This window comes from Ammospiza caudacuta, chromosome 8, assembly GCF_027887145.1.
Source record: "Ammospiza caudacuta isolate bAmmCau1 chromosome 8, bAmmCau1.pri, whole genome shotgun sequence".
Taxonomy (NCBI): domain Eukaryota; kingdom Metazoa; phylum Chordata; class Aves; order Passeriformes; family Passerellidae; genus Ammospiza; species Ammospiza caudacuta.
This window is the reverse complement of record NC_080600.1, coordinates 34,199,907-34,221,338: the sequence shown is the minus strand read 5'-3', so window position 1 is coordinate 34,221,338 and position 21,432 is coordinate 34,199,907. Positions and strand designations below refer to the sequence as shown.

Sequence of the window (21,432 nt, the reverse complement as noted above, 5' to 3'; positions counted from 1 at the left end):
CACACCATGTTTCTCAAAATCAGACTGGAGGAAGGCTATAAATTACATAAAAGCACAACGAGACCCAAACGACTGCTAAACAAACAACATTAACATCAATAGAGATATGTTTGTTTAAAAAATTAAATACAGAGAATCAGCTCATTGCTCTATCCCTCAGAAGTTCTGAAAGGTTAACAAATTTTCTGTCACAGCACACATTGCAGTTAAAACAGCCACGATACACAGAGTATCATCACATAACCTCAGAAGGCTTTAACCCCTACAGAGTAATACCAAACAACTTCAAGCACAGGCCCTTCTCGTTCTTTAGCCCAACCTTTTATACCCCCATGTTCATGCACTGCGCCTCTGTGCTCTCTGCTCCCTTTGGTGGTTGCTCAGTGCCCCTGGGCACCCCATGGCTCATTGCTGTCAGTGCTGCTCACCTGCTTTCCACAGCTGTGCCCATTGGGGATGAGGCTGGGCCAGCCCCACTCCCAATGACCACAAACTGTGCACCTACAATTTCCCACCAAGTAACCAGATTAATCTCTGCTGCCTTTTTCACAATACTATCACTTGGGAGATCCCCATCTTACAGAGCAAGCCAGGAGCCTTCTTCCTTCACTGTTCTGAACATAGCTAGGCAAAATTGCAGGGAACATGATAGCATATACACATCCATTTAGCATCAGCCTTTGAGACAGATTTACACAGGGGCCTAAAGAGAGCTTTTCCCCTTTGCCCCTTTCTGCTGTGCACAGCACAGCTGGGATGCAGCGGCTCGAGGTGGGACCACACTCAGAGGGAGGACATGCTCCTTATGAGTGGTTTGAAGCCCCAGCACATTCTCAGGGAATTCATGCTGTTTGATTACACATGAAGCATATCTGCACAGGTCATTTGCTTTCCATGAAATGTCAAACAACTTCAAGTATCCTAAATATTCACCCAAGAAATCACAGTCTTTTACTCTCTTGGGAACAGAACTGCTCAGTTTCAGGTTCCAGCAGCATCTGTCTGCTCTGCAAAAGACCAGCAGTAAGGGATCATCCCAGAGCAAGTCAGACACTGCCATTCCCAGAAAAGGTGGGTTTGAAGGACACCTCTGCAGTTCCCCTGAAGAATAACTCATCCATCACTGGGTAGTGAATAATAGCCATCATCACAAATGATCTTCCATATGCCCTTAGATTTGTTCCAGCTCACCAAAGAATATAACATATTTGAAACCCTGTATTTTCACTTTCTGCCTTTCACAGGCAGGCAGTAACCATCATTCTTCTGAGATGGTGCCAGAGTTAGAAAGTCTTGTCACTAAGCAGTTTTCTAGAATCAGGGTAACATTGCTGCAGCCATCACACCCTCCTTGCTGAACACAGCAGATGGTACCTGACCAGTTGGGTGTGAAAGTGGGACTGGAGATAAAAGCTCCCCCTTTACATTGTCATCTTTTGCTGCCAACATGCAGCCTGCAAAGGCAAAGTGGTTCAATCCATGGAGACATTTGGAACAGACAGGAAGAAGACCAAAACATCCATTTTCAGCTATCTACAAGTGTTAAGTATTATTATGGTTGAGTTACTGGTTTTTGCCAGTCTCAGTCAGACTGTGCAACAAGGCTGTCTTGTACATGTAAATAGGTCCCTCCCTGGTGACCAAAGGCTACAGCTACCTCTCTGTGTCCCCTCTTGCTCTCAGGTGTCACCTCTGTGACACTCAGCCCCAGGAGATATGTAAGCTCACCAGCTAAGCCTTAAGCTAGTGAAAACTAGCACTTAAAGGAGTGAGGTAATTCAATGCAAGGCCAAGACCAACGTAACTGAAATTTGAACAGGCACTGCAGCAGAGTCCCACAGGATGCCTAAAGTGTGCATTGTGTCAATAAAGTGTTTTGGGACCAGGGAAATGAGTCCTGATTACTGAATTCTTTCTGCATTCAAGTAAACAGGACTTAGTGCACTCTGTGTTAAATACATGAGACTTGGCTATTAACTTATCCTCTTAACAAGAACAACCCCTCAGATCCCAGGCTATGGCTAGTTCTCACATCAAAGGTAGGAAGTTCTCAGCCACAGACATCATCTGGAATTTAAGAAGCTTTGTATATAAGCATCTCATCCAACCATGAAGCAAATGGGAACAGCAAATGTGCGAGACACATCACAAGGGTTTGAAGACACTCAAATGGAGTACAGGGCCAAATTTATCCAGCTGCAAGATCTGCAGTGTCAGTGTAAGTTGAGTTTTCCCCAGTATTCGTTAAATTTGTCAGGAAAATGGCAAAGTCAATTCTTAGGCACCCAACTGTGCAGCAGACAGAGTACAACTGAAATCTTTGTGAACATTGCTAAAAAAAGCCAGTGGGCGTATGTAAAGCACGCCATAAGGACTTCTTAGCAAGAACCCACTATACCGAGGGCTGAAGGCCAGTTTCAGAGACTCTCCTGCAAGGAAGGACTGCATTTCACAGAGGAAATACATGGAGACCAGGAGAAAAAGGTATGACTTTAAAAAATGGCCATCTCCTGAGCTGTAGCAGAGCAGGCTGCAGGCAAGGAGCTCTCTGGTAACAGCCCCGATATCCTGACTGGGCACAGGAGAGACAAGGAAAGATTTGAGTGGGGACAGTGCTGCAGCAGGCACCTCCCCCTTTCTCTTCCCCTATCGCCCAGGACAGGTCAGACAAACTCCAAAGTAAATGATGAATGAACTGAAAAACTGTGAGCCTGTCCTACAACCAGGAATAAACAATAAGTCCCAAGAGCTGCAAAACTTCCCTTGGGATGAAGAAGGAAGCTCTGAAAGACAGATCAGTGCCTAAAGCAATGCACAGTACTTAACAAATTGCACCTCATGACCCACAGATGCAGCCATGGCCAGTGTTTCCAGAGGTTGCTCCAGGTCCTGACAAAATTCCTGCATTGGAGGCTACATCTCAGAGCATGCTGTCAGGTTTCCAGCAAGAGCTGGGGCAAGGTATGCATAAATGGGAAACCAATGGCTCTAATAACGACTCCAAAAGCAACAGCCAATCTGTCTCCAGGAGGGGCCAGCATAGCAAAGATGCATTCCCCAGTTCGTAAGTTACTATAAGCATATCCCTAATGATGCTCATTTTCATCCTCTTCCCCAGCTGTTTCTAATACATTTGTTTTGTTTGTTTGCGTGCTGGATCCAAGGCCATGTCTGCAGAGCACCATCTCATTTTGCTGCAGAGCCCCATGCACACAAAGGCTTTGCAGCCTGCCCTACACCCCTCTGCTGCTCCTCTCAGACAGCCCTTCTGCAGCAGATGGACACAGACTGGCAGAGGGATGAAGGAAGGACAAGCTGAGCCATCCTGCCATTGGCCATGCATTGTTTTGCTGGTTCACCATCCTCATAAATGTGGCACTACACAACAGAGCCCCTCTTGCTTTCTACCTGCATGGTCTGCCAAGACAATTGAGCACTGCAATCATCCCTTTACCAAAAGAGAGGCACAGAGAGGATGGTGCTGTGACCCAGTCACCCTGCAGCCCCTCACACCTTCATCACATCCTGGTTTAGATGGTGCTCTGCTATCCATGGAGCAAGGACACCATGACTGGCCACAAACTTTTATTACTCCAGTGACCCAAGAAGAAAGCGCACCATGTCAGCCTGAGCAGCTGACAGCATTACATGTTCTTGGAAGCACTGAAGAATTCAAAGTGGATCCTCAGTATGGCTGATTCACATTTCAGGGCAGAGCAGCATCGCACGTGCACAGAACATCTCCTAGCAGGGATTCCCTGGGTGGCAGAAGCAGCTCACAGTTTTAGACAAGATGCTGTAATGAGAAGCCAGATGGGTGAGCTGAGAAGCTTAAAGCATGCTTCCACACTAAATGCAGCAATCTTGAAATTGAGAAAATTTGTTTTTCTCTTGCACAAATGCCCCAATTGACCTGGAGAGCTCACTGCCGAAGGACAGGGAGGTCAGCAGCTCAAGGGGCTTCCTGAACAGGTTGGAGATCAGCAAACAACAAACATCTCCAGAGAACTGTAAAGATTATTGAAATAAGCAAGAGTTTTGGAAAGAATGTAAGCCTACAGACTTTGAAGTGAAAGCCAAGCTCTAACTCTTGGAGTGAAAAATAAATTATCCCCAGAGAGAGCCCTGTGAGCTTTAGCATTTCTTTCTCAAAGCAGAGTGCAGGGTCTCTGCTGGAGACACCGTCTTGGGCTACATGGATCAATGGTCTGCTCCAGAGTGGCTTTTCCTAGAAAAGCTTCAGTTCTAATCTGAAAAATGCAGCTCTTGGCTTCAAATAAGATCAGCTGCTGGAAATATGGAAATACTTTCTATACTTAAAAAAGTATGCGTAGGCAAGAAGAAGGCCTCCTGTCAGAGCACTGCATGGGGCTTAATCACTTGGCTCCTGATGCCTTCTGCAAGAGTTGTTCATCCCAAGTCCCATGCAATGTTTCAGGAAAGGCAGCCCACATTCTCATAGTTCTCAGAACAGATTTGACTATTTAAAAACTTTGGCATAAAGTTTCTTTAACCAAACAAAACTGAACTCCTTGGGCTAAACCCATCCCTCGAGGAACTCCACTGGAGTCCAGGATGCAACAGTAGGATTAATCTGGTCCATATTTCTTCTTCCCCCAGCAAAGGCCTCTCTTGCATTTCTATACCTCCACCCCCCACACCCCAGTTTTTGGGGCATTTATCTCCCAGGTTTATCATAGCCTATTGCCTTTCTACCTTTTTGTTTCCCTGCCCCCCTCCAAGTCTCAGTGGAATTTATTTGTCTTTGCAGTACTGTTGTGTCTTGGCTTTCTACAACACACAAACAGAAGGGACGTCTGATGTGAGCAGAGAGAGGCAGAACAAAGGGGACTTTAGTATTCCCATTGTAGTCTTTGCAAACTGAGACACAGAGAGATTGACTTGTCCAGTGTCAGACAGAAAGTTTGTGCAGAGCTGAACCCTCATTTCCCCAATGCTTTCTCATACAAACATCCCTTTGTTTTCCAGCAGAATATAATCCTCCTTTTTCTTCTCTTTACACTTCTGTTTTCCTCCTCCTGCCCTTCTCTCTCCATTATTCTTTCCTTCTGCATTTATGCCTCAAATATTTACTTTGTGTGTGTGCTAAACCCCCTTTAACCCCTTCCTCCCCTTCCTGCAGGCTGTTGTCTGTCCCTGCAGGGCTGTGAGCCTTCCCAGTTTGATTTCTCTGCTTTTTCACAAGCCACACCGAGGGGCTTAGCCAAGGGCTGCTGGGGCCTTTGCCTCTGGGATTTTGCTGGCTGAGGCTCATTAGTTCAAAGGCAGAGAGGCCACAGCATGGCACAAGCATTTGGTTGAATAGAAGCAACATGTGCTCTGGACTAGTATTTTAGCACCATCTGGCAGAGATAAAATGAGGCTGGACACTCTGCATCTGCCAATCCCTCCTCTGTGGACAACAGCCTGATCCTTGCTGCAAAGAAAGAGCATTTTGGTGCCCTGAGCTCCCCAGGAGCCTGCAAGGCTCTCCTGCCATCCTTCCCCACTGCAGGCAGCAGAAGAGCAGGCTTTGATTTCACAGAGGAAGGAAGGAAGGATTAAATTCAATTGAATCTAAAGACAGCACCAGAGAGAAAAAAACCACAAAATTAAGCTGTAAATATTATTACCAACTATTACTGAAGACTAACCCAGAACTACATACTTCTCCTTAATAACCAATAAAAGGTAATACCTGGTCTCACAGGAAGCTTTTAGGACTGCAGATTGGAGTGTGGCAGGAACAGGGTGAAAGGCAGGTTGGATTAGCACCACAGCCCTGGGGCAAGGACAGTGGCTGTCCCCCTCCATGCTCCTATGTTTGCTTTCCCCAGCCACCAGATCCAGTGTACAAACTGACACACAGATCCATGCCAAAGCTTCAAAGTTGCAAGAACCTTGGATACCAAAAAGATAGTCTGCACAAAAGATTAATCCCACTGCACCACATGCCACACTCTTTATCCCAGCTGAGACAAAAGTCACATGCATTACATTGCTGCATTTATTCTAAAATTAAAAGATCAATGTTGGGTTTACATGTAATAATTAGGCTCAGTCCAAGACTAATATTATTTTCTCTGTGTTTCTTCATACTGTCCTTCTTTTTATTAATTATACACCACTCCTGCTTGCTGAAATATCCTTCTGGTCACATCTAAGGGGTGGCAGTACTAAAGTCTACTTCCTCTTCCAAGTTTTGCCTGTGTATGTCAGAAGTCTGGCTGTTTTTCTCCCCCTCTACACCAACAGGAGGGTCCCTCTGATTTCTCACTGCTCAAATCCCCATACAGGGACAGCCCCTGCCAGCACAGCCCCTAACAGGGAGAGAGGCAGGGTTGGGGTTTGGGGGACCTTGCTAATTGCTGAGATTGTTATTCCTTCCACGGGGTACTTGGCAGCATTGAGCCTCCCAGCACAGCCTTTGAATGTCCACACATTTAAACAGTAGCCTCAGCTTGAAACCAAGCCAAAGAATGGGCAAGGCCTCAAGGAAGATAGTGGGGCTTGCAGCAAGCATGCAAATTCATTAGCATGCAAATTCATTAGCCTGTGTGCATGTGTGGCCTCTAATAAGCTGTGTTCAGCATCTGAAGCCCAAAACATCCCACCCAAGCCATCAGCCTGGCTTTGCCTTTTCATGTGGCACAAAACCATCCAAAGCATCACAAGGATACTGAATTTATGCAAAATCTGCAGCCGAGTCTCTGCTTCAACTTCATCCATGGGGATTTTACTCATTTCATTTTAAACCTCCACTAACAGAGATGCCAAGATAATGCAATGGCTGTGAATCAGTTTTTTGCACATTTCCTTTTCATTTTCATCAGGACTTTGGAATCAGGCTGAGATCTTTCAGTTCTTACACTTAGAAAAATAATTAGACATCATAGGTAGCCCTGTGGACAGCACATTTGACTGCTAGTCAAAAGACTTGGCTCTATTTGTGGTTCTGCTCCTAAATTGCTTTATGATCCTGAACAAGATGTTTTAACTGCACCAGATCTTGGTTTCCCTCTCTACAGAACAGAAATAATGACTGCCCACATTAGCAAAGCACAGTCAGGTTCACAGACCTCAAAAGCACCTTTCAAACATGAATTAATTTTGTCTGAAAAAAAACCTGTCCAAGTTCTCTGAGGCAAGGAACTGTTGCAGTGCATTTTTATAGACAGGCAAAAATGAGGAATCGAAGTAGGAAAGACTTGCTCTGGTGATCACAGAAAGACTTTCTGGGAAGGAATGGGAGATGTTAAGAGAGCTGGAAAAATTAGATCATCTGACACAAAATCCTGTGTTTTATTTCTTAAGTGTACAAGGGATAGATGTGCTGCCCTAGAGGGAAATAAGTATATTCAGCACCTTAAGATTTTAGTGGATAAGTTTCTTGCCATCTACAGATTGCTCTGCACATCAGTGACCACCCAGATGCAAGTCTTTTATGGTGTTAATAAACAGCTACGGCCATTTGTAATCTGAAGTCACATTTTAAACACGGCCATAGTCTCTATCCAGGCCAAGTGTGCATGAATATTTTCTTTTCATTTCACTCCCCTCTCAATTACAATTGGGTTTCTTATGGAAACATTCCTGAGAATTTTATAATCCCATAAAAAGTTTAGAACTGCTGATGGATTCCTGCATGAAGGATGCAGGCCCTCTTTGAAGCTGTAGAGGCTGGGTACCCCAGGTCCCATCCTCTATTAAATTCTGTAGATTAGAATAATATCTTTTAACTGGCACTGATTTAGTCAGCAGGCTTTTCCCAAAAAGCTGCAAAAGGGCATCTCCCAGCACCTGTCACATAGCACAGGGTTTTCCACCCATATCCCAGAAAGCCTCCTACTCACATCCTGGAGGTCCCCAGCCATCAGTAACTTCTCCAGGACAAAAAATTAAAATAAAATATCTAATTAGGTACAACATTGAGGAGGCACTTTGCTGAAACGCCAGCCACACAAAGGAACCATATGCCAGTGCCCCAAGTGTGCTTTGCAAACATCTGCCTCTCAGGGGATTTCATGCCAGACACTAAGAAAGCAACTTTAATTAGAGGCCAATTGAAATCCTTGTCCCAAAGCCTATGACTGCCCTAAAAAAGAAAAAAAAAATATCCTAAAAAAACAAGGCAATTGCTTTTCCCCCCAGGTTTAAAAACACTCCACATTTTCTCTTCTTAATTTTTCTGACAGAGTTTAACATCCCCCATCCAAACAGATTGACAAAGTTGCCACTGCCTTCAGAAAAATCCCTGTCCAGGAAGGATGGCTGTGTCAAATATGAATGTCAGAGTGGGTTTTAAGTTAGTCATTTTTGACTGTGGTTCATTCAACATTCACAAACCAGCACCTCACAATTAATTAGGCTTACATTTCCCCTGCCTCACGTCGCCTCAAATCCCTTCTGACCGGATACATTTCTGCCTTTGCTCATCTCCTTTGGACCCTCTTTCTTTCTGCCAGGGCTTATGATTTCAGCTTGCAGCTATTGTGTCATCCTGGGAAGCTGAATTTAAAAAAAAGAAAGAAAGAAAAAAAAAGGAATAAAAGAAAACCTAAATCTGCAATTCAAAGGGGAGTTTTCCCTTCCTGTGCATGAATTCCCTGGTTAGGGATAAGGCAAGATCCAGGCCCTAAGCTCTTGACACAGGGCAGGCAAAATTAGGAACTGTCCCTGCAGACGGGTACAGGGAGAGCAGCCAAAGCCCTGGTGGGATCACAGAGGCTGCTCACACCCCAGAGCAGGACACAGTTCATCCAAACAGGGCAGTTGCAGGTCTCTGGGTAAGGCATCTCTGGACAAACCCAGCAAAACCCAGGCAGCAAGAGGAGCAGCAGCAAGCACTCCAGCTGACCTGAGGCAGAGCTCAGGGACACATCAGGCAGCTCCATCAGGAGCCAGGGAAAGGCTCACGGTGCACTGTCATGCTGGGCTGCTCCAAGAGCTGCCTCCACCTGGGGAGCAGGACCTCCTGTCACACCCCACTCTTCTGTCTTTATTACAATTTCCCAGGGTTCGCTCCTCTGCAAACCAATCCACAACCAATGCCAGGGCCTATGCACAGCCCACTGGCAGCTGGCTTCACATTGCCCACACCTCTCTGACCAACCTGAACTGCCAAGCAGCAGCAGCTCCTCCGAGGCTCTGCCCAGGAAACGCTCTGGGTGTAACAGCAACACCTTAACTCCCCCACCAGCATCCCACATCCAAACAAAACCAGGGCAAACATTTTACATACATCAGCGGGAGGGGGAAGGCAAGACACTCACAGGACTAAATAATTTATCTGCCTCTCTTATGGATGCTGACATTTTTGACACACATTAAACATTAATGAAAATCATTTTATGGATGGCTGAGTCATGCCAGTCAATGGATAATCTCCTGCCTCTCCACCTGCCCCTTTCACTCTCATCTGGCTCCTATCTCAGAATGCAGCCACTTGTAACTCTGCCCTCTGAAAGAGGCCAGGCTCCCCCAGATGCCAAAGAGCAGAGCAAAATCACCAAGGGGGCTGAACAGACCCCAGTGAATGCCTGGATGAGAACCGAGCCCACGGAGCCCTAACCCCACTGCAATTAAATTCACAAACCTGCTGTTTTGTTAATTAGCTAACACGAGATGCCATGAATCATTTTGGAAAGCAAATTACCTCCCTGATTTCCAAAAGCTTCCTAGCCGCATTTCTTTTTTTAACTTACTATTTTTTCCTTCTCTCAATGTATAAATGCCAATTAAATTACTGCCTGCCTCTGTTTAATCTAATGTTAGCCTACTCATATTTTCAGCTGCTCCCTGATGCCAGTATGGCCCCTTATGCCCAAATCTCTTTAGCATGCTGGTATAAATGTTTATAGCCCTAAGTCTTAGTGCTGTAAGAACCTCGACATTTTTGTGCTAAAAACCTGTGATGTTATTGTAATGATGAATTTAAAAGGATCAGCAATAGGTTGAAAATGCAGCTTTCCTTTAGTTTGTTCCAGCTAAAGATGCATATAAAGAGATGACTGGGATTAAAGTCTCATGAGTTGTCTGGATCTCTTTCTGGACAAGCAGCCCTTAAATTTGCTGAAATTATGTAACCAGAAGGTAGAGTTACAAAAATCCACTGGGCACGTTTCAAACACAGAGGGTATGCATTCAATCTCATCTATCACAGAATCATAGAACCACAGAAGCTGGAAAAGTCCTTTAAAATCATCAAGTCCAACTGTTAACCCAGCACTCCCAAATACACCATTAAACCCATTGGACTGTGATTCTGCACACCAGAGTTACCAGGAATATGTTGTCCATCCCAAACATACCTTTCTTTATGGAACAGGCGAAAAGATTAACACCTAAATTCAGCAAATTGCCTTTTTTCACAAAGGGGGAGCTCAGAGCTGCACAAATAACTGGCTACAGGTTAATGAGATCTGACTGATCTCCAGAGGGTACAAGCTGCTGCTCTATAGATCCTGGACAGCTGGAGTCAGATGACCATCCAACTCCTCCCTGAAACACAGGGAAATAGTCTGGGGCCTCTTTCCAGCCCACTGCCAGGTTGCACTTTTTCTTTCAATGGAGGTGACAGAAGTACAATATATTGGTGATGATATTTTAATTTCACAGATTGAATTATAAAATCCTTTTCCCACACACATTTTCCCATCTGAACGGATTTTACTGGTTGGTGGTTTCACTGAGCAGCATGCCCTGCAAAAAACAGCATTTCCAGGCAGGACGAAATAGTCAAATTCAATGTGTTAGTAACAGTCCACCAAGTTTATAAGATAGGTTTCTAAAGATAGGGAAATTATATTTTGATCTGAGATGACCTATTGCAGCCTTGCTACAGGTGGCTGTTGAGCCTCCCTCAAGCATAACATTGTGGAGCAGACACCAGTATAAATCAAGCAAAGTCAACCAAAGGACATTGAATACCTTCAGTAAATAAGATATGAGGAGAAAACACAGCTTCTCCCACATCTCCTACTGCAGGTGAGTTTTCACTCCTTTGGCTGCTGCAGTTTTAATAACCAATTTTTGTATTTCTCTCCAGCCAGGAGTTCATGAGTTCATCCTGCATAAACATCTGATGCCAGGCATCCCTGCTCTCCCACACAAACATGCAACCACACACACCTTCCTATATTTGGCTTCTAGCTTTGCTGATAGAAGAACAGATCACGTATTTCCAACCTACAACTCAGATCAGGGTTTCCATGACCTTTTCCTGCAAGCTCCAGCTCTGCTGCTGGAATGGCTTGTTCATTATGTTAGTTGTTCAATAACTCTTAGGCACTTAATACTGCTTTGAATAAACAAGTCACAGTTAGAAGTCAATGAAACATTAGGAGCGATGACAAATCAGAAATAGCAAACTAACTGCACAAAGGAATAGAAAGAAATGCAGTTAAGTTTTTCTGCCTGCTCACAAAGAAAAGCAGAGTGAAAGATGGACTGGAGAGAACAGATTCATCATGCTTTGGCTTCATTACTATAATAATTAATTTATATTAGCAGGTGCACATTAGGAAGATTTGTTTCCACCCCTCTGCCACCACCAGCTGGTGCAGCATGCATGTGTCAATCATGGGAAAAAGTGGCTGTGCTGATGCCCTCAGCATCTCTTACGTCTGCATCCTGCAGCTTTGTCATGGCTCCAGTCAGCAGCACTGGTAGGGATGCACAAACACATCACAGAGAGCAGTTTTACCCCAAAGGGCTTCAAGTGACCATGGTGGGACACAACCAGACACATAACTTCATTTGCCATATTTCATGGGAGCTGACTGATGGCAGAGTGCAGGTGTCATGGCCAGGTATTTGATACAGGACATTTATATTAGCCTTTTATAAATGTGATATTTATAAAACTGCACTGGAAAAGTAGCTATGACATTCCACCCAGAGCTTTTGCTCCTGAGGAACATAGCATGAAAATGTTCATGAGTCCTCAGCTCTCTGGTTTATATCTCACCCAGTGGGTCCCACTGCAGGATTTGGCCCAATATAAGAGTTCTCAGATATTACTTGGGACTGAGAGGTCCAGAAAAATTTCCTCTTGATAATGCCTACTTACATCTTGTGATCTGATGGAAATTCAGCCTGTGGAAATACATCTACCCCCTCTCTCACTTTTCCTAGGAAGCCCTATCAAATGTTGTGATATCCATTTATAGCAACTCCAGAAAGCTGAGATACATGACACTAGCTACTAATGAAAGCTGGAGGATAAAGCAATAATGACATCTTGGGAACAAAAAATACATACTGAAATATTATAGAAAGAAAGTTATCAGGCAGGAGATATACAAAATTCAATTTTCTGAGTGCTATACTGGCTTAAATGATACAAACAATCTTTTCATGATCACCAAATGAAGCTTTTTGGAAAATGTTTTGTGAACTCACACACAGAGAAAAAAAACAAAGAGATAAATAGTGTCATCTTCCCCTGCACTGAAGTACTGAGTACACTGCCTGCTATAAGACTACTGACAATTAAGGATGTATCACCCTGAGCAGTATCTCTGTCTGCATGTATCTGATCTGCTCATTACCATCATCCTCTGCCACACAGCACAACCATGCACTTCATGGAATAAATGTCCATTGAAGCCACAGTGGCAAGTCAGCTGAGCACATAAATTGCCCAGGTTCTACCCGGGGACAAGAACAATTATTTTTCCAAATCCACTTTAAAACCCTGACTAAAGAATACTTTCTGAAGAGGTCAAGCCCTGATGATAGCTAGTACTTTCAAATGAATCTTTGTTATTGCCCAAATACAAAGAGCTGTTTTAATGCATCATGACAGCAGAATGCCTCTTCCCAGAGCGAGCTCACCCGCATTTCTGCAGATCATCACTTAAGTGTTCCATAAGTCATACAACTTTCTGGCTTTGAAAGATTGCCCTTTGATGTCCAATAGACAGATGTCAGCATAAAAAGATAGGGAGGGGGAAAAGTCCAAGCTCTGCACAGCCAGCAAGAATCAAGAGAACAGCAGTGAGCTTGTCTGTGGAGACCAAGCAAGCAATAGCAGCTGAGCTATCTCCTCATCCCTTTGCTTTCAAAAACTGTTTAGCAATAACACAGCTACAAAAATGTCAGTAAGGCGAAGTGCCCTAAGTCACCAGTACCTGTCAGTGGCTCTGCAACCACTTAACAGCACCACTAGCTCAGGAGCACCCACCATGGATAGAAATCCAGCAAAACAGTGCACTTGAAGCCATAACACAAGTCAGTCCCTTGGGTGTCAGCTGTTTGGGGAACAGTGTGATGTAACTTACACTACCACTGTCACTGCTGTTCCAGGGATAAACAGAAGGCTTCTGTCACCACTGTTTTCAATCCAGTCCTTTTCATAAGCATTGCCATTCAACTATAATGATTGTTTTGTTATGTGTGGTTCTACTCGGAAAACTGACTTCATAAAAACAGAATCATGGAGTTCATGTTTATTGCATCTCAATGATTTCCAGATCAGATGCAGTCAGTTTACAAGTAAAAAAGATGTTTGGTTTGTTTTTCCAACTACCAGGTCTACAAACTCATGCTGGGATCTAGAAGTTAAGTTGTCATCTTTTTGGCTTGTACAACTGCAAGAGGAATGAAAAAGAAATCTGCTCGCCTGCTCCTGGAGCAGCTGTGTACTTCCAGCTTCAACAGAGATAATAAGGAATAAAAATGAAGACAATATTTTCCAACCCACTTATCTAATTCTGCACTCCAGGGCTCTAGAAAGGTAACCTGATTTTAAAAGCTACTCCAAGGGCAATCCAAAGTGACAAGACTTAAGTACCACTTAAAATTTTTACTGCATATTTAGGTACATAAATAGTATGTACCTAACTTTAGACACCCATTTTTCAAAACTGTTCCCCTTAATTTAGTCAGCAAATTAATCAGATTTGCATGTGATTACACATAGATAGAAGATCATTTCTGTAGGAAGGTGTTATTTTTATATAGACACTTGTCGGAGAAGAATTGCACGTTAAACTAAGATTTATGTACGCAGGCTGAGTCGACATTAACTATTTGACAGCTGTAAATTACTGCATTACAGACATGGCCAATTTGCTTACAGAGACCCATGTGCTCACATGTAACTTAACCATTGCTCAGCTGCCTGTCTGTAAACCCCAGTGTTATAAGGGTTAGCAGGTATCCCTTATAGCAACTCTGACAAGTTGCAATCAGGTTTCTGAGCCCCATTATCTTGCATATGAAAGAAACAAGATGTTCTAGGGGCCGAGGAGGAGATTAGCTTTCTACCATGCTGACATACAGATCCTCTAACTATTTGTCACATCTTCTATGAGTTCCCTACAGGAAAAATTTTCAGCCATGCCTTGGCTTCTCCTCATTTCATCCCCCAATATATTCAGCTCTTTCCTCTGGGCTCCTGTGCCAAATGGCTTTGGATGCCACCAGTCAAACATATATTATACCCATAGGGCTGCTCTGTGGATCCCAGTATCACCTCGAGCCTTGTAAAGGGTTTGCAGAAGAATTAGCTTTGAGGCATTTGTGAAACACAGATTCATGGAGGGCAAACTGAGGGAACATTGGCTCTGTTATCCAGCTGTCACAAAGCTTTCCTTCGTGTACAGGTGCACTAATGCTGACCACCCCATCCAGACCTGTGCTTTGCCTCCTCCATCCTTGTGCCTCAGGCAGTTAATGACAATGTCTGATGGCAACCAAAGAGAAAATGCATAAGAGCTTACAGGAAAAGTGGGCTGAAAATAAAGGCTGGGAACATGGCCAGCATTTGCAGATGTACTGAGTTAGCGAGTTCTGAGGAACGTTCCAAAACATTAGCCAGTGTTACACACCCAGCCTTTCCATGCTGGTTTCATAAGCCAGAGGTGCCTGCTTGCAAGGGCAGTCCTGCCAGGCCATCCCTGCAGCTTTACTGCGGCTTTGCTCCCATTGCTATCTCCCTCCAACAAGGAGGAGCGAGGGTGTTTAATTAAATCCAAATGCTAACATTTTTAGCTAAGTGTAAAATTGTTGATTTGGAAAGCAGCGCGCCTGGCTTTCATCATTAAGGAGCGCTGTGATCAATATAACATCAGGCCAATTATGGCTGTTATGGTGCTGAGAGATGTATTTCTGTTCTCTGGATCTCTTTATGCATTCAGGTGTAAGCTAAGCAAGTGCAGCATCAAATGCTAATTGTGCTGCTTAGGACATACTCCCAAGGAGTCCCATCAATCACACAACCTTTTAGTGCCAGGCAATTGCCAATCCTTTCCCAGCCAGCCCCAGCCAAGGTCCTGCCCATGATGATGAAATCTGCCTGCAGATTTTAGAAGCTCACAGTCACACAAGGCAAGGCTGCTGCTCCTGCAACAAGCCACTGCTGACTTGCCTTCATAAACTGCCAAGGGGACTCTGAAACAAGCACAGTGAGAAGGAATGGGTGTACTTGTGGCTCACTCCATCCTCCAGATGATATTTTCCCAGCAGCAGTCACAGCATGTGCTATTTGAGTCATCCTCATCTGAGAATGCAAATAGTTCCCAACTGGTAGCACAGCGTTTCTGCTTGCAGGCTGAGAGCTCAGCTTCTCCCCCAGTGCTCCAAGCTGAGCCCAGTCCTGGAGAGCCACGGACTGCTCCGTGGCAGGGGAAGGGCCTTGTACAGATGGCATGGAAGGATAGCAGACAATGAAATACTTGGGGCTGGAGGGAAAATTGAGCCCTCACGATACCAGTGGCTTTAGACTTCGGATTAAACCCTGTCCTTTGTTATGTTGACGCAGACAGGAGCGGCACTTGACAATATTCAGAGAATTGTGGATTTACCCCACTGAAACCATCCTTCGACACTTCTGTGAGACTTCATCATGGTCTCTCTGCAAATTATTTTAATTCTTTATAGGAAGAAATGGATTTGCCTTGTCATTTACAGCACAGAATGTTGCATAGTTACTTGAATTTTCATGAAAAATAACATTTAATTGGAATCTAAGTTGATTAAATTCAGATATCTGAAAGCAAAAGCAGCATTTTGTGGGAAGTTGCAATTATTCCAGACAACAAAAAAAAAGCAGAAAATTCAGAACTGAGTTAAATGTAAAAGCAAACCGCTATGGCTGAAGTATGAAAGCAGTGTTTAGGCACACAAGCAACAATGCAGAGCCTCCAGGGATATCAAGGAAGGAGTACACAACTATGGGTAGGGCACAGTACTACTGATAGCAGCAGATTAAATTGATATTGAAAGCCCTTTCCAGATTAAATTGATACTGAAAGCCCATTTCATTTTTTTATCTTTCCCTTATTAAATTATTTTAGGATGAGGAGAAAAAGACCACATATCCGTCTGCTAAGAGTAACACAGAGGTATGCTACATTAATCTGGCAAAAAAGCCATCATGGACAATGCATTGGCTAAAAGCCTCAGGTTGTATATCTTACTCAAAGTCGCTTATAAATTAATTTAGCCAAAGAAACAGTTACTGACTTATAAACATGGGGTGTTTCTAGCCATTTATTTAAAATAGCAGATGATGGAAACACTCAGACATCAGTACAGGTCCCAATCCATTTTGGTGGCTTGTTTCAGAAAACTCTTGAAAAATTAACATTAAATCTACACTTGCATTTTACTCCTTGGAAGGAAATGGCCTTCTCTTCCATGGTGTACCCTCTCTGAAAGCCTGTGGAGAACATAACCCATGTCACAGTGAGGCAGAAAAAAGCTGCAGGTGGCCCAATATGTGAAATCTTCCCCCAGTGCCATGCGGCTCTGCCTGGGGTCTTGCTGTGCCAGCTCTCGTCTCCAGGAAGCTCTGACATTTTCCTTGGTGGTCCCAGGATGAGGAAGGCTAATGGTTCTCAGGGCTACCAGAAACATTTGGTTTTTAATCCTGACCACTGACACAACTTGTGATCACAAGCAAATCGTTCAGTCTTCCAGCATCTTGGTGCACCCATATGCTGGGGACAGTGTGTTTCCTTGCCTCCTGAGAGCAGCCACAGAGCCTGGAAGCAGCATCTTGTCTTTCCACTGGCCAAGAAAATTTCTTACCATCAGTGCTACGTGGGTGTTTTTTCTGTATGGTTTGCTCAGAGCGAAAGGAAGAAAGCAAAGATATAAAGATATAAAGATGTTCTCAAAAGAAAATGCCCATCTCTAAAAAAGTGATAAAGTATTCAAGTGCCACACATTAGAACCGCTGCCAAGTGAAGTATTAAGCAATTAGTCTGCTGATGGCTTGAACTTCACTGGGTGTAATCTAATTTACCACCAGTGCAAGCCAAGTATGTTTCCAGAACATGGTGGTCAGAGAGAGCCACTCCCAGCTGCCCCACTGCCCTGTCCCGACCCAGTGAAGACCTTCAGTTGCAACCCAGCACTCAGCGCAAATATTTAGCGAAGGAAGGGACAAATCAGAGTGGCAAATACTGCATTCAGAAATTCAGAAAGAAAACCAGCTTGTCTGAGTCATCCCTGAGCTTTTAACACACACACATCTGAGCAGGGTTGCTCCTATTCTGGAACAGCCACCATGGAGAACAGTAACGCAAATCTACTGTGTGGGCAAAGGGAGAGAGGTATGGGGAAGTCAAGTCCCTCTCTGGGGTCGTGCAGGGGGTTATCACAGACAGAGCCCTGTGCCATGCACTGCCTGGCCTCCCCTGACACAGACCAGGACCCAACCAGGCACTTGCTTATCCTCCACGCTGCAGATGTTTACGGGTGTTTTTACTAAACACTTCAAAAAGGTGCCTGTCTCAGAAGTCTGTTTACACATTCTCAATCTTATGAGCTTTCAAACATTTCATTAGATCTGAAATTCCCACCACAGCAAGTGGTGATCCTCAGAAGGTACAGAGTCTAGTTGGTAGAAGAGGCATTTAAGCACAGAGTGGGTGTTAGCCTAAATCTATTCCTCCTCATGTCTTCCTTATATCTGACAAAGATTGCACAAAATTTCTGAGTACCAAAGTTGGCAGATTTGAAAATAAAGCATGAAGCCACATATCCAATTGCCTGGATACTGGAGCATATAACTCCTCCATCTATGAGCTTAAAGGCTGCCAACACAGTTGCAGAGAGGAGCTGCTGTATGGGGCAACAAGCACAAGTCTTTTGTAAAACAGTTTTTGCAAAGCAGGAACACTTGGTCTCCAAACCCATCACCTTCAACTTTTAAGGTATATGCCCCAACTTGGTGTGGCATATTCAGTGAAACAAGGACAAAAATTTGGTCCTCAAAGGGAAAACCTATACACTCAAATCTGGAGTAATCAGTTTTTTGTCAAGGGAACCAGAACTGATGCCAAATTACCTCTCACTTAAAATGCTTGTCCCTTATGGTTACATGTCAGGTGCTAAGCAGGACATGGAGAGGGAGATGGCAGTCAGAAATGTTTCACGTGTGGCTAAAAACCAGAGAGCTTCAGAAAGACTCCCCCTGCTCCCAGTCTTTGAGCCAGAGAATCACATCTGGACCAAAAGCTGAAGAGAAGACTCATCAGAGGCACCACAGCTTCCTACTCTGGAATATTTGGTTTATGGAGTCTGTGATTTTACATTGGGTAAACTAACCAATAATGTGGCTAAAGAAATGAAAAAGAAATGCATACCAAAAATGAGGAAAAAATAGCAATGGGCAGAAATGTTATATGATGCTATGAACGACTAGGTTATCTTTTGTTACATATAGGTAAAACCTTATAGAAGGAACGCCTTGTAAAATCATGGCTTAGGCCTGTTACTTCAGAGAAGTAGAAAAGGACTGTGAGAAAGTGACTCTGCTGAATTAGAGGCAGAAAAACAAGTTATGCAACGATTGTGTGTTCACATTGTGGAATATGGTGGTTGGTTGAATTATGTTTGTTCTGTTTTAAAACTAGGTAACTGATAATGAGCTAACTGCCTAAAAAAACCTGGTTTTGCAATAAAGCAGCTGTCCTTTGCACTGCCTGGGGACTCTGTATCACTGTGGACCCCCACCCACAATCTCTGTCCTTCATTCCACTGTCCTGTGAGGGAAACCAGGTCTCACACAGGACTTGTAGCTGAGGCTCAAATCTGTTCCTCCAGACAGGAGATACATCCAAGGTCTCCTATGCATCTCCATTACAGTGGGTTCCAGCCACATGTTCTTCTGGCATAGAAGGCCTAATTCCAAGACCTTTCCAAGGCCTTTTTTAGGCCAAGACCTGGATCTTGTTATGAGAGGACTTGTGCTGAAAGGCAGTCAAGAAGTCATAAAGAGATGTGCTCATCGCCAACCTCTCCAGGCTGGAGCCAAATGTCTTTAGAGAAGCTTCCTGTTAGAGAACTGGTGTCATCTGGGAGACAATGCTTAGAGAACTGGTGTCATCTGGGAGATAATGCTTATAATTTCTTCAGGCTGAATACATATTTATTCAAGTCACAGATACATATTATTTCTTGAAAATACGGTGATCTAACTATCCTGTGATCTTCCTTTAACCCAACTGGAATTTCTAAGAACTTAATGCAATACCTAGGACTTTTATAAAAGAAAAAGATTGTGTGATAGCTCAGAACTGCCAGGTCTTTCCTGATAAAAGTGAAATGGGGTAAGAACAGACTGATAATAAGTGAAAACGACGACAATGAATTTAAAAAAAAAAAGAGAAAGGAAGACAGGAAGATTCACTTTTAAATTAAAATACTATTCTGCTAAATTCCGCGATTAAAAGTCAAAAGAAGAAAATTTGAACGTGGCACAAGTTAAAAAATTACATTTTATGCATATTATTTTATCCTCTCTTCTAAATAGTCAATGATCTGTTGCATATAAATCTGTGGGATGGTAATTGGAAACAGTCTAGTCCCATGACAGGAAATAAACTCTTATCAATGGCCTTTGCAGATCTCAGTCAAACCATTGGGAAATGGGTAGTCTTGAAAATTAATACACAAGACCATGATCTTAGAGATGGATATAGAAAATACACTTATCTGTAATGAGTTCATACTGGTTTTTTGCCATAAAGATAACCCTTGAATAAGAAATCCAGCCATTTCCTGGTTTGGACTTTGTCAGGGTTCCTGGTAACAGCATTGAGGAGAAAACCCATGTAATTTGCCTGGCAATCTGAGACAGGCTCCAGCTTCCAAGCAAGCGCAAACATGAGATTTTCTAGCATCTCCTGGGCTGAGCTAAAGACAATAACAGAGCATTATATAACATGACAGAAACCCATTTTCACCACAATCCATTAGTGCAGTTGAATCACTCAATTCTGCAAACTGCACTGATCGTTCAACATTAATTGGGGCAAATTAAGTTATAATTTATGACTGTTCTACTTCATAATTATTTATGGAAGGAAATAGTGAGGAACTAATAATTAAGATGATGAGGAAAAGCTTCAGAATAATTTGTTAAACAAGAATGTCCTTTCTTTTCTTTCTCCTTTCTACCTGCTTAGAAACAGCCTAGTAACTTACCTCTTGGTTTCCTGGGCTGTCATTTACAGCTGTGCCTCAGTACCCAACTCACAACAAACAGAAAATTCACAGCACACTGTCTCTGAATGCATGGGTGGGACCTATGTCCATACTGGTATGAGAGGCACCCAACAGCCAGGGGACATCCTTGAATGATACAACATTGGAAAGTGTTTTTATAACTAGAAAGGGAAAATAAAGAGAAGAAACCAGAATAGCCAAGAGATCTGGAAACCAAGGGAGGAATCCCTGAGTTTGAGGCAGATGGGAGGGGTCCATGAGTCTGAAGCAGACAGACACATCCTTACAGACCAACAGTCCAGGCACACTGTGACTTCTGCACTGGGCCTGAGCCTCTCTTTTCCCAGAATGATTGGGACACTTAATGAAATAAAGAAATCATTTCAAACAAGATCAATAACTACTGCTTATCTTATATACACAGAAAAGGAAATTTAGCTTAGGCTCAAAGGCAAATTAAAAATAAAAAGAAAACATCTAACTATGTAACCTCATTCCTTTCACAGTCTATTATTCCTTGCATATTGTCAGTCCTCTTCAATTAAATGCCCTGTGCTTTTTTAAAGACTATTAATCAGTGCCAGTTCAAATAGATGTTGTAAATTCATGCAGATGAGGAAGACAGACGTCCAAGCCATAATTCTTTATTGCAGGCTAACTTGCTCAAGTTATAAACTGCCTTTTTGAACATAAAACAGGCCTGAATTATCCATTTTTCCATGGTGATCAGAAGACAAGGTGTGAGGTTGATAAGAACATCATGATATTTGGCAGTAAAACCTCATCAAACCTTTCCAGACAAGATGATATTCAAATCCAGAATCCGAAATAAAAGCAGTATGCAATTTCTTTCCAAGCTGAAAATCCATGATCATTTTGTTCCCATTTTTCTCCTGTCAGACACTGTTTTCTTAAACAGAAAATATTTGTTGTAGAAAAAACCTAAAGGAGTTGACATGCATAAAAAGA

General features: G+C 43.3%; 1 protein-coding gene across 1 annotated transcript in view; it reads right to left on the bottom strand.

Annotated features, from left to right (window-relative positions):
* The window catches only part of KALRN (kalirin RhoGEF kinase), a 466,558-nt gene that overhangs the window by 313,848 nt on the left and 131,278 nt on the right, over positions 1-21,432 (bottom strand). The window lies entirely within an intron of this gene.